Here is a 13,187-nt window from a genome sequence, read left to right on the forward strand (position 1 = left end):
GTATTGTAGAGGTTACCTGTAGTTGGTATTGTATTGTAGAGGTTACCTGTAGTTGGTATTATATTGTAGAGGTTACCTGTAGTTGGTATTGTATTGTAGAGGTTACCTGTAGTTGGTATTGTATTGTAGAGGTTACCTGTAGTTGGTATTATATTGTAGAGGTTACCTGTTGTTACCTGTAGTTGATGTTGTACTGTAGAGGTTACCTGTAGTTGTTATTATATTGTAGAGGTTACTTGTAGTTGGTATTATATTGTAGAGGTTACCTGTAGTTGGTATTGTATTGTAGAGGTTACCTGTAGTTGGTATTATATTGTAGAGGTTACCTGTAGTTGGTATTATATTGTAGAGGTTACCTGTAGTTGGTATTATATTGTAGAGGTTACCTGTAGTTGGTATTATATTGTAGAGGTTACCTGTGGTTGGTATTATATTGTAGAGGTTACCTGAAGTTGGTATTATATTGTAGAAGTTACCTGTAGTTGTTATTGTATTGTAGAGGTTACCTGTAGTAGTTATTGTATTGTAGAGGTTACCTGTAGTTGGTATTATATTGTAGAGGTTATCTGTGGTTACCTGTAGTTGGTATTGTATTGTAGAGGTTACCTGTAGTTGGTATTGTAGTGTAGAGATTACCTGTAGTTGGTATTATATTGTAGAGGTTATCTGTGGTTGCCTGTAGTTGGTATTATATTGTAGAGGTTACCTGTAGTTGGTATTATATTGTAGAGGTTACCTGTAGTTGGTATTGTATTGTAGAGGTTACCTGTAGTTGTTATTGTATTGTAGAGGTTACCTGTAGTTGTTATTGTATTGTAGAGGTTACCTGTAGTTGGTATGATATTGTAGAGGTTATCTGTGGTTGCCTGTAGTTGGTATTATATTGTAGAGGTTACCTGTAGTTGGTATTGTATTGTAGAGGTTACCTGTAGTTGATGTTGTACTGTAGAGGTTACCTGTAGTTGGTATTATATTGTAGAGGTTACCTGTAGTTGGTATTGTATTGTAGAGGTTACCTGTAGTTGTTATTATATTGTAGAAGTTACTTGTAGTTGGTATTGTATTGTAGAGGTTACCTGTAGTTGGTATTGTAGTGTAGAGGTTACCTGTAGTTGGTATTGTATTGTAGAGGTTACCTTTAGTTGGTATTGTATTGTAGAGGTTACCTGTAGTTGTTATTATATTGTAGAGGTTACCTGTGGTTACCTGTAGTTGATGTTGTACTGTAGAGGTTACCTGTAGTTGTTATTATATTGTAGAAGTTACTTGTAGTTGGTATTGTATTGTAGAGGTTACCTGTAGTTGGTATTGTAGTGTAGAGGTTACCTGTAGTTGGTATTGTATTGTAGAGGTTACCTGTAGTTGGTATTATATTGTAGAGGTTATCTGTAGTTGGTATTATATTGTAGATGTTACCTGTAGTTGGTATTGTATTGTAGAGGTTACCTGTAGTTGGTATTGTATTGTAGAGGTTACCTGTAGTTGGTATTATATTGTAGAGGTTACCTGTGGTTACCTGTAGTTGATGTTGTACTGTAGAGGTTACCTGTAGTTTTTATTATATTGTAGAGGTTACCTGTAGTTGGTATTATATTGTAGAGGTTACCTGTAGTTGGTATTATATTGTAGAGGTTACCTGTAGTTGGTATTATATTATAGAGGTTACCTGTAGTTGGTATTATATTGTAGAGGTTACCTGTAGTTGGTATTGTATTGTAGAGGTTACCTGTAGTTGGTATTATATTGTAGAGGTTACCTGAAGTTGGTATTGTATTGTAGAGGTTACCTGTAGTTGTTATTGTATTGTAGAGGTTACCTGTAGTTGTTATTGTATTGTAGAGGTTACCTGTAGTTGGTATTATATTGTAGAGGTTATCTGTGGTTGCCTGTAGTTGGTATTATATTGTAGAGGTTACCTGTAGTTGGTATCATATTGTAGAGGTTACCTGTAGTTGGTATTATGTTGTAGAGGTTACCTGTAGTTGGTATTGTATTGTAAAGGTTATCTGTGATTACCTGTAGTTGGTATTATATTGTAGAGGTTACCTGTAATGCTATGTTCGTGTTAATAAGAACTGCTTCGCTGAACATTATAGAGATTACTGAAATCAATTTATTGGATTGTTTGTGAAATGGAGATGTTGATTGAAGAGAGATGAATAGGATAAATTTGTGACAGAGCTGTTTCCTGTCCAGGGAAACTTCTGTTCTGTTGGTTCAGTACTAACATCACCATTTTTTTAAAGTATTTTTGTTTGTTTACAGAATTGATATAAGATATGTGTTGAAGCTTTGAAAAACTGAATGTTTTCACACCACTGGATGGTTATAGGTGTATGGATGGAAAACAAGAGTAGGATGCAACAAAATATTCAAGCTATTATTCGACTGACAACGACATCATATTTAATTTATCAGGAGGTGTATATGTCTGACAACCTCTGCCATAAAACATAGTTGTTGGTGCAGGCTAATCATAATGTCACTGGTTTTGTTCCCTGGATACCCTGGTTTCCTGCCCTGATCTTGGGTCTGACCGATTCTTGAGATTTTACAAGGACAGTGCCTTTGTTATAGGTGTTGGTGACAGGATTGTAATGGTAGGTACTGTTTATGATGTATAAATGACAAAAAATACGGTTACTGTCATTCATGATAAATCTACTTACTCTGTTTAGCTCTTGGTATCTTACTGAGATTTTGATGTAACTTTCATCAATAATTTGATGGAAAGCTAGTGTATCTATCAAGACAATTGAAAAAGAGAAGTTGAAAACCTATCACTGAGATTTGAGTTTCGTTGTATTGTCTGAGATAGCTGAGAAAGGTTTGCAATATTGTCGGATCAGTTTGTACATTATAATTACCATTATTGTATCATATATACAGAGGTTTCATTGTTTCACAAAATGTCATTGTCCAGAATTATACAAAACTTCAACACTGGCTCCGTTGAAATAACAAACATGTTACTTAAAAGATTTAATTATGAAGAGGCCAACATATTTGCCTGATTCCCTTTTGAAGTGAAATGGTGTGGGGTTTAAATGTCACAAGTGGAAATGAATACTTGAGAGTAGGTAGAGATAAGACAGCGCTGATATACAGGTAGATTGTACACCTGTATTACACATGTTTGGATATTAGCTCACTAAATATGTCTTACCCGGCCAACTAGGCATATTATATTACTGATATTTGGAATGTTAAAGGATCATTGAAGTCTTGATACATTTATGATGATAGTAATTTTTTCTATTGTTTTATAGACTTATTTTGATAATGGACTGAATCAGATTTCTTATCTAAGTGGGTAGTGCCAATACAGACAGGTGACACCTTATGAGGAGAGATGTTTCTTATCAGGACAAGTGGTACATCCTTAAGAATCAGGTAATACAGGTGAGTTGGATATTTTCATTGCCATCGATCCTTTTTGAAAATGCTGAATTCATTATATCCATGTGAAATGGGGAGAGTTATTGACCATTACAGTGCCTACAATGTCGGTCAGTTGACCTTCACTGCCCGCTTTCAGCTTCTCTTTCTGTTTGGATTATATAGTTCCAATTGATCGCTAAACAAAGTTTGATGTTTCTTAGTAATGTATCAATATCCACGTCAGGGTTTTGTCTCATTACACTACACCTATACAAGGTTGTTTACCTGTAGCCTCTACTGATTCAAAGCTAATACCCATCGCTGTAGACAAAAACTTATATACATTTTCATTCATTGATTGTAACAGTCTCATTGGAGATGTGATGTTTAACAAGCTTTCAATTATTGATGTGTTTTATCAATTTTTACTTGAAGTATTGATCTTGGCTATGATGTAGCAACATTCCATCAACAAACAGTGCTTCCTCTGTTTTAATATCATCAATATCACAAACATATACCTATATATGTACACCAGCTCAAATTCAGAAATGAATATAAAGAGAAAAGGTAAGTATAGTTAAAGAATCATTGTTAAAAGCAATAAATAACATCCCTGCTAGGACCAGTTATAGTAACATGTCTGTTAGGACCAGTTATAGTAACATGTCTGTTAGGACCAGTTATAGTAATATGTCTGTGAGGACCAGTTATATTAACATGTCTGTTAGGACCAGTTACAGTAATACTCCTGTAAGGACCAGTTACAGTATCACCACCTTTGGGACCAGTTACAGCATCACCATTCTTAGGACCAGTTACAGTTACACTAGTGTTAGGACGAGTTACAGTAATCCTACTGTTAGGATCAGTTACAGTAACACCACTGTTAGGACCAGTTACAGTAATCCTTCTGTTAGGATCAGTTACAGTAACACCACTGTTAGGACCAGTTAGAGTAATCCTTCTGTTAGGATCAGTTACAGTAATCTTACTGTTAGGACCAGTTACAGTAATCCTTCTGTTAGGATCAGTTACAGTAACACTACTGTTAGGACCAGTTACAGTAATCCTACTGTTAGGACCAGTTACAGTAACACTACTGTTAAGACCAGTTACAGTAGCACCATTGTTAGGACCAGTTACGTAGCACCATTGTTAGGACCAGTTACAGTAATACCACTGATAGGACCAGTTACAGTAATCCTACTGTTAGAACCAGTTACAGTAATCCTACTGTTAGAACCAGTTACAGTAATCCTACTGTTAGAACCAGTTACAGTAATTCTACTGTTAAGACCAGTTACAGTAGCACCACTGTTAGGACCAGTTAAGTAGCACCACTGTTAGGACCAGTTACAGTAATACCACTGTTAGGACCAGTTACAGTAATACCATTGTTTGAACCAGTTATAGTAACACCATTGTTAGGACCAGTTACAGTAACACCACTGTTAGGATCAGTTACAGTAACACCACTGTTAGGACCAGTTACAGTAACACCACTGTAAGGACCAGTTACAGTAACACTAATGTTAGAAAAAGTTACAGTAATCCTTCTGTTAGGATCAGTTACAGTAACACCACTGTTAGGACCAGTTACAGTAACACTACTGTTAAGACCAGTTACAGTAGCACCATTGTTAGGACCAGTTACGTAGCACCACTGTTAGGACCAGTTGCAGTAACACTACTGTTAGAACCAGTTACAGTAATCCTACTGTAAGGACCAGTTACAGTAACACTACTGTTAAGACCAGTTACAGTAGCACCACTGTTAGGACCAGTTAAGTAGCACCACTGTTAGGACCAGTTACAGCAACACCACTGTTAGGACCAGTTACAGTAATACCACTGTTAGGACCAGTTACAGTAATACCATTGTTTGAACCAGTTACAGTAACACCATTGTTAGGACCAGTCACAGCAACACCATTGTTAGGACCAGTTACAGTAACACCAGAGCTCTTGGGGCTTTTGATAAGTCAGTAAGTAGCTAAAACCTTTAAAACCTCCTGTGAAGATCTGAAGTTTGTGGTTCAAGAATTCCTACTTGGTGTTGCCTCCAGCACGATGCTCATTGAGGTAGCCACTGATGATCGGGAAAAGAAAACAAATAAGCAAACAAAGCAAGAAAACAGTTACACTATGAGAGGTTTCAGGACTGTTATTGTGATTATAGATAACATATAAAACACTGTTGCATCACAGTATTGATTTCCAAAATCAGTCACTCATGTAAATTTTATATTTATAAATTTCTTCAGATTTCAACAGGGAGTATGTATTACTACTTTAATTCCTTATTTTACAGGGAATAAAATATTTATAGATTTATTAAGCTGTTTGGATGATCACACTTTATTGATATTCAAAATTAAAACATAATTTCATGCAATAATATCTTAACTGCTGATAAAAATATATTGAATGATAAAGAGATTAATTTTTCTTCTTAAATGGGACCTATTATTGACTTGTCAGGTAGGCTATATCGCACCTATTCTTAGTGTTTAACTTACCACAGGAAGATTTACAGAAATAACAGCATATTCTACTGGTCTTGTTAATGACTTAAGAACAGTAATCACTATCTATATAATAGTATTTGTCAAAAGCAATCTCTGTCAGATATACAAAGGTTTGGAATTTTTCATTAAGGTAAGATATAAAGGAGGATTGGTAGGAACACATTATTTAGATGAATTCCTTTCTCTCTATCTTAAGGTGGCAGATATATCAGACATATTGGTACTTTGACTAGAGCCTCTCTTTGAGTAATGGACTAGAAATGACATTCTTTGTATATATCTAAATAGGAACAATAGTAGAGCTAACCTATCTTTTGTGAGAGATTTTTATTACAGCTATCTGATCACAGAGAGAAATTTTGTCAAGAACCATCCTATTTTTGAGAGAGATCTTGACTTAAGTACCATCCTATCTTTGAGAGAGGTGTTGACTAAAACAATGCTATCTTTGTGAGAGATCTTGACTTAAGTACCATCCTATCTTTGAGAGAGATGTTGACTAGAACCATGCTATCTTTGTGAGAGATCTTGACTTAAGTACCATTCTATCTTTGTGAGAGATCTTGACTTAAGTACCATTCTATCTTTGTGAGAGATCTTGACTTAAGTACCATCCAATCATAAAGAGAGATGTTGACTAAAACAATGCTATCTTTGTGAGTGATCTTGACTTAAGTACCATCCTATTTTTGAGAGAGATGTTGACTAGAACCATGCTATCTTTGTGAGTGATCTTGACTTAAGTACCATCCTATCTTTGAGAGAGATGTTGACTAAAACCATGCTATCTTTTTGAGAGATCTTGACTTAAGTACCATCCTATCTTAAAGAGAGATGTTGACTAAAACAATGCTATCTTTGTGAGTGATCTTGACTTAAGTACCATCCTATCTTTGAGAGAGATCTTGACTTAAGTACCATCCTATCTTAAAGAGAGATGTTGACTAGAACCATGCTATCTTTGTGAGTGATCTTGACTTAAGTACCATCCTATCTTAAAGAGAGATGTTGACTAAAACAATGCTATCTTTGTGAGTGATCTTGACTTAAGTACCATCCTATCATAAAGAGAGATGTTGACTAAAACAATGCTATCTTTGTGAGAGATCTTGACTTAAGTACCATCCTATCTTAAAGAGAGATGTTGACTAGAACCATGCTATCTTTGTGAGTGATCTTGACTTAAGTACCATCCTATTTTTGAGAGAGATGTTGACTAGAACCATGCTATCTTTGTGAGAGATCTTGACTTAAGTACCATCCTATCTTTTTGAGAGATCTTGACTTAAGTACCATCCTATCTTAAAGAGAGATGTTGACTAAAACAATGCTATCTTTGTGAGTGATCTTGACTTAAGTACCATCCTATCTTTGAGAGAGATCTTGACTTAAGTACCATCCTATCTTAAAGAGAGATGTTGACTAGAACCATGCTATCTTTGTGAGTGATCTTGACTTAAGTACCATCCTATCTTAAAGAGAGATGTTGACTAAAACAATGCTATCTTTGTGAGTGATCTTGACTTAAGTACCATCCTATCTTTGAGAGAGATCTTGACTTAAGTACCATCCTATCTTTGAGAGAGATGTTGACTAGAACCATGCTATTTTTGTGAGAGATCTTGACTTAAGTACCATCCAATCATAAAGAGAGATGTTGACTAAAACAATGCTATCTTTGTGAGAGATCTTGACTTAAGTACCATCCTATCTTAAAGAGAGATGTTGACTAAAACAATGCTATCTTTGTGAGTGATCTTGACTTAAGTACCATCCTATCTTTGAGAGAGATGTTGACTAAAACAATGCTATCTTTGTGAGAGATCTTGACTTAAGTACCATCCTATCTTTGTGAGAGATCTTGACTTAAGTACCATCCTATCTTAAAGAGAGATGTTGACTAAAACAATGCTATCTTTGTGAGTGATCTTGACTTAAGTACCATCCTATCTTTGAGAGAGATGTTGACTTAAGTACCATCCTATCTTTGAGAGAGATGTTGACTAAAACAATGCTATCTTTGTGAGTGATCTTGACTTAAGTACCATTCTATCTTTGTGAGAGATCTTGACTTAAGTACCATCCTATCTAATATAATTAGAACTATCCTGTCCTTTAGAGGGATTTTGAATAGGACTATGTAATCTCTGAGAGAGATTTCAGTTAGAACTATGCTACAGAACAATCGAGAGAGATGTTGACTAGAACTGTTATTTTTCTTAGAGAGATAAATTGACTAGAAAAGTAAACTATTCTGTGGTGTTGAGAAATGTTTCATCTGTGTAACTTATTCTGTGAGTTTCTAGTTCCCACTTATCTGTTATAAACTTTACATTGATGTATGGACTCTGAACAGCCCCCATTTACTGGTCATTTACTGACTTCATTCATTACAATAAAAATTCTGAATGTTTAATATACGACTCCTGCCTAATCTATTCCAATTTCAATTATAATAACATTTGATGTGACAAACTGGCAAAGTCTCATTTAGCGTGTTGCATGTGTGTATTAGAAAAAATATAATAGTCACACCATGCTTTATCTAAGAAAGATTATGTGTGATTCTGCCTGTTAGTCTATAACATTCTCTTCTTCTCCAGTAACTGAAAAGAAAGTTAATAATATCATTACATATGGATATAATGATACATTTGTTTTTTGTTAAAATCTGTCTTCAAATAAATGTGGTCCCTTTAAACTAGTTTATACTTTTATGTCGTGGGAGTTTCCTATCAGATGTGTAATAAAAAAAATTACATGTCATTACTATGATAGGCAGGTATTTAATCACTGACTGTGTCGTACATTGATACAACGGTTTCTATCACTTAACTCAAAGTCAGTCACTTTTCAGTATATCAATGACTGTGTAAAGAGCTTTTTCATGATGGCATGAGTCAGGTCTAACCTTTTGATAACATCATTTACAGGTCAGGGAATTGTTAAAATGCTTACCAATAAATAATAGTGTAAGTAGGATTGGCATTCTCAGCAAAATTCTTCCTAATCTGTGCTACCCCAATCCTATAGATTTAGTGTAATGTACAAGATACAAGACTTGTGCTACCCCAATCCAATAAAGTTAGTGTATCGTACAAGATACAAGACTTGTGCTACCCCAATCCTACAGATTTAGTGTAATGTACAAGATACAAGACTTGTGCTACCCCAATCCAATAAAGTTAGTGTAATGTACAAGATACAAGACTTGTGCTACCCCAATCCTACAGATTTAGTGTATCGTACAAGATACAAGACTTGTGCTACCCCAATCCAATAAAGTTAGTGTAATGTACAAGATACAAGACTTGTGCTACCCCAATCCTACAGATTTAGTGTATCGTACAAGATACAAGACTTGTGCTACCCCAATCCTACAGATTTAGTGTATCGTACAAGATACAAGACTTGTGCTACCCCAATCCTACATATTTAGTGTATCGTACAAGATACAAGACTTGTGCTACCCCAATCCTACAGATTTAGTGTATTGTACAAGATACAAGACTTGTGCTACCCCAATCCTACAGATTTAGTGTATCGTACAAGATACAAGACTTGTGCTACCCCAATCCTACATATTTAGTGTATCGTACAAGATACAAGACTTGTGCTACCCCAATCCTACAGATTTAGTGTAATGTACAAGATACAAGAATTGTGCTACCCCAATCCTACATATTTAGTGTATTGTACAAGATACAAGACTTGTGCTACCCCAATCCTACAGATTTAGTGTATCGTACAAGATACAAGACTTGTGCTACCCCAATCCTACATATTTAGTGTATCGTACAAGATACAAGACTTGTGCTACCCCAATCCTACAGATTTAGTGTATTGTACAAGATACAAGACTTGTGCTACCCCAATCCTACAGATTTAGTGTATCGTACAAGATACAAGACTTGTGCTACCCCAATCCTACATATTTAGTGTATCGTACAAGATACAAGACTTGTGCTACCCCAATCCTACAGATTTAGTGTAATGTACAAGATACAAGACTTGTGCTACCCCAATCCTACAGATTTAGTGTATCATACAAGATACAAGACTTGTGCTACCCCAATCCTACAGATTTAGTGTATCGTACAAGATACAAGACTTGTGCTACCCCAATCCTACAGATTTAGTGTATCGTACAAGATACAAGACTTGTGCTACCCCAATCCTACAGATTTAGTGTATTGTACAAGATACAAGACTTGTGCTACCCCAATCCTACAGATTTAGTGTATTGTACAAGATACAAGACTTGTGCTACCCCAATCCTACATATTTAGTGTATTGTACAAGATATAAGACTTGTGCTACCCCAATCCTACATATTTAGTGTAATGTACAAGATACAAGACTTGTGCTACCCCAATCCTACAGATTTAGTGTATTGTACAAGATACAAGACTTGTGCTACCCCAATCCTACATATTTAGTGTATTGTACAAGATATAAGACTTGTGCTACCCCAATCCTACATATTTAGTGTATTGTACAAGATACAAGACTTGTGCTACCCCAATCCTACAGATTTAGTGTATTGTACAAGATACAAGACTTGTGCTACCCCAATCCTACAGATTTAGTGTATTGTACAAGATACAAGACTTGTGCTACCCCAATCCTACAGATTTAGTGTATTGTACAAGATATAAGACTTGTGCTACCCCAATCCTACAGATTTAGTGTAATGTACAAGATATAAGACTTGTGCTACCCCAATCCTACAGATTTAGTGTATTGTACAAGATACAAGAGTTGTGCTACTCCAATCCTATAGATTTAGTGTATTGTACAAGATACAAGACTTGTGCTACCCCAATCCAATAAAGTTAGTGTAATGTACAAGATACAAGACTTGTGCTACCCCAATCCTATAGATTTGTGTATTGTATCAGATACAAGACTTGTGCTACCCCAATCATACAGGTTTGTGTATTGTAAATGTATGTATTTTAGTAATATCCTTATTTCTCATTTTTATGCTGAGAAGATTGCACTTAAGTAGCCTTGTGCTAAATGGTCAATGCTATTTATATGGCAGTTGAAGTGTATGTGCTTATTCACCATTGTGCTAATTTGCCAAAAAGTGATGATGTGCTGAAATTTGATTGTGCCGTGTGTCTATGGTATTCCATGAGCTACAAGTGTTGCAGTACCCTTGTCATACTGGTAAAATTTTGTGTATTCCTCAAGACACCAGATGTGTGATATATTAAAAATTGTGTGTGTTAGTTGACTGTGTTTGACCTTTATGAGTGTTGAGGTCACTCGGAGTTTGCTGGCTGCTCTAGATGGCACCATGTTGGAGTATTTGTAAATAACATCCTTGGAAGGTTTCTGTTCTGCAAACACTGCCGGAAAAGTTTTATTGTGAAGATATTATACTATTATTATAATGGGCAGAGTATATTCACCTTCACGTTTTTAGTTCAGGAGACATGAGAGTACATAAACCTTACTGTGAAGCTTAAAAGCATTGCTTCTGTGAGGAATCATTAATGTACACTTCAATATTGATGACCTTACTGTATTTCAATTTCATGAGCTAAGTTTTAGCTGAGGAAAGGGGTCTCATGTAGTCTGTTGGCTATTCATGAAGAACCATTTGGTGAAGGTCTTTTTTTTAGGCTTGTAGGTTCATGGGATAGATACTAGACTTGACAAAGTGTAACCTGTATCACACATTTTGATTCATTTATGATAAGGTTCAGAACATATACATGTACTTGATGATGTTTGTTTGAAATAGTTCACACTAAAAGTTACAAAATATTGAATTTTGAGCTTAGTGCTTGAGCTTTTAAGGTTTCAACAAGGGCAAAAATGCTGCACCATGCAGTTTAACTTATTTTTGGCTAAACTGTATCTAATTCTAATTTGTGATATTCACTTTTGTGCATTTTGTACAATCTTTGTGTTAGAATAGTCTCTAAAATGACTTCTGGGTGAAATCATAACTTGCTTAGATGTTTCAGGGATGAATTCTTACAATGTTTGCAAAAATTAACTGACCTTGATTCACATTGAAGGTCATAGAAATCAATTTGTAAAACCCTCAAATGACTTCTTCTGCAGAACCAAAAAGCCTGGAATTATGTTATTTAGCAAAAATAAGTTGTTTCATCAGTATCAAGTTGGAAGAACTATTCTCTTGATGTATCATTATTTTCTGTGTTGTTTTTGGTTAATGTCAAGCTCTAGAATGGTGATTGGGTGTCTTGTTGTGTTCAAGAATTAGGTGAGCATATGGTGAATTTTAATCTGCAAATATTTTCAGAAATAAAATCATTCAATTGAATTTTAAATAAAACCCACGCACAGACTCTAATGTTAACCCAATTACACAATGGTTATTTGAAATTGCTTCTGTTATTTGTATTTGACTTTTTTGAAGTGGTAGAACAGCAGACCTAAATCTTGAACATAAAACGATGTCACACAGACCTTGAGGATCTATATTTGTAACATTTATCACTCTTTACTGAAAGACTGTACAGAGGGACTGCTGATATACTTGTGTACTTTGTAAAGACGTCAGTATGTTAGTTGATTGATTACATTGATTTGTGGTATGTAATATTGACAAATGTGATTGGTTACCGGTCTGGGCTCCTGTTGAGGACTAACATTGAGATATGTAGGATTGGCTAGGTATAGGGCTCCACGGTTGGGTCTGTTGGACAGACACGGCTGTAAGACAAGTGTGTTACTTATATTGTCAGTACCTCTCTATCTTATCTATATTGTTTACTCTTTATTTACAGTAAGGCTTGACTGACTGTGTAGAATTCTGGGGCCCAATATCAGAGAAAATGTATTAGATCACAGGAGGGCTGTAGGACACACATTAATGTACACTTCTCTCAATATTAAAGATAAGTACCATCATGGACTTCATGTGATCACATGATATTGTGGACAAAATACAAATATATGCAATGGCATACATTTCATTTTCATAATAGATTCTTGAAACAAACCTGAGATTTTTTTTCTTTTTCTTGGATACTTAAATGAAATTAAAAACTTATTTCTTCAATCCTTTTAATGAAACTTTTACTTAAAGAATTACTGCTACAATCTATATCTATGTTTAGGACCAGCCCAATGTCACTGCTACAATCTATATCTATGTTTAGGACCAGCCCAGTGTCACTGCTACAATCTATATCTATGTTAGGACCAGCCCAGTGTCACTGCTACAATCTATATCTATGTTTAGGACCAGCCCATTGTCACTGCTACAATCTATATCTATGTTTAGGACCA

This window comes from Ylistrum balloti, unplaced genomic scaffold (genome assembly GCF_031769215.1).
Source record: "Ylistrum balloti isolate Yb309-2 unplaced genomic scaffold, AGI_CSIRO_Ybal_v1 Utg370042, whole genome shotgun sequence".
Classification (NCBI taxonomy): Eukaryota; Metazoa; Mollusca; class Bivalvia; order Pectinida; family Pectinidae; genus Ylistrum; species Ylistrum balloti.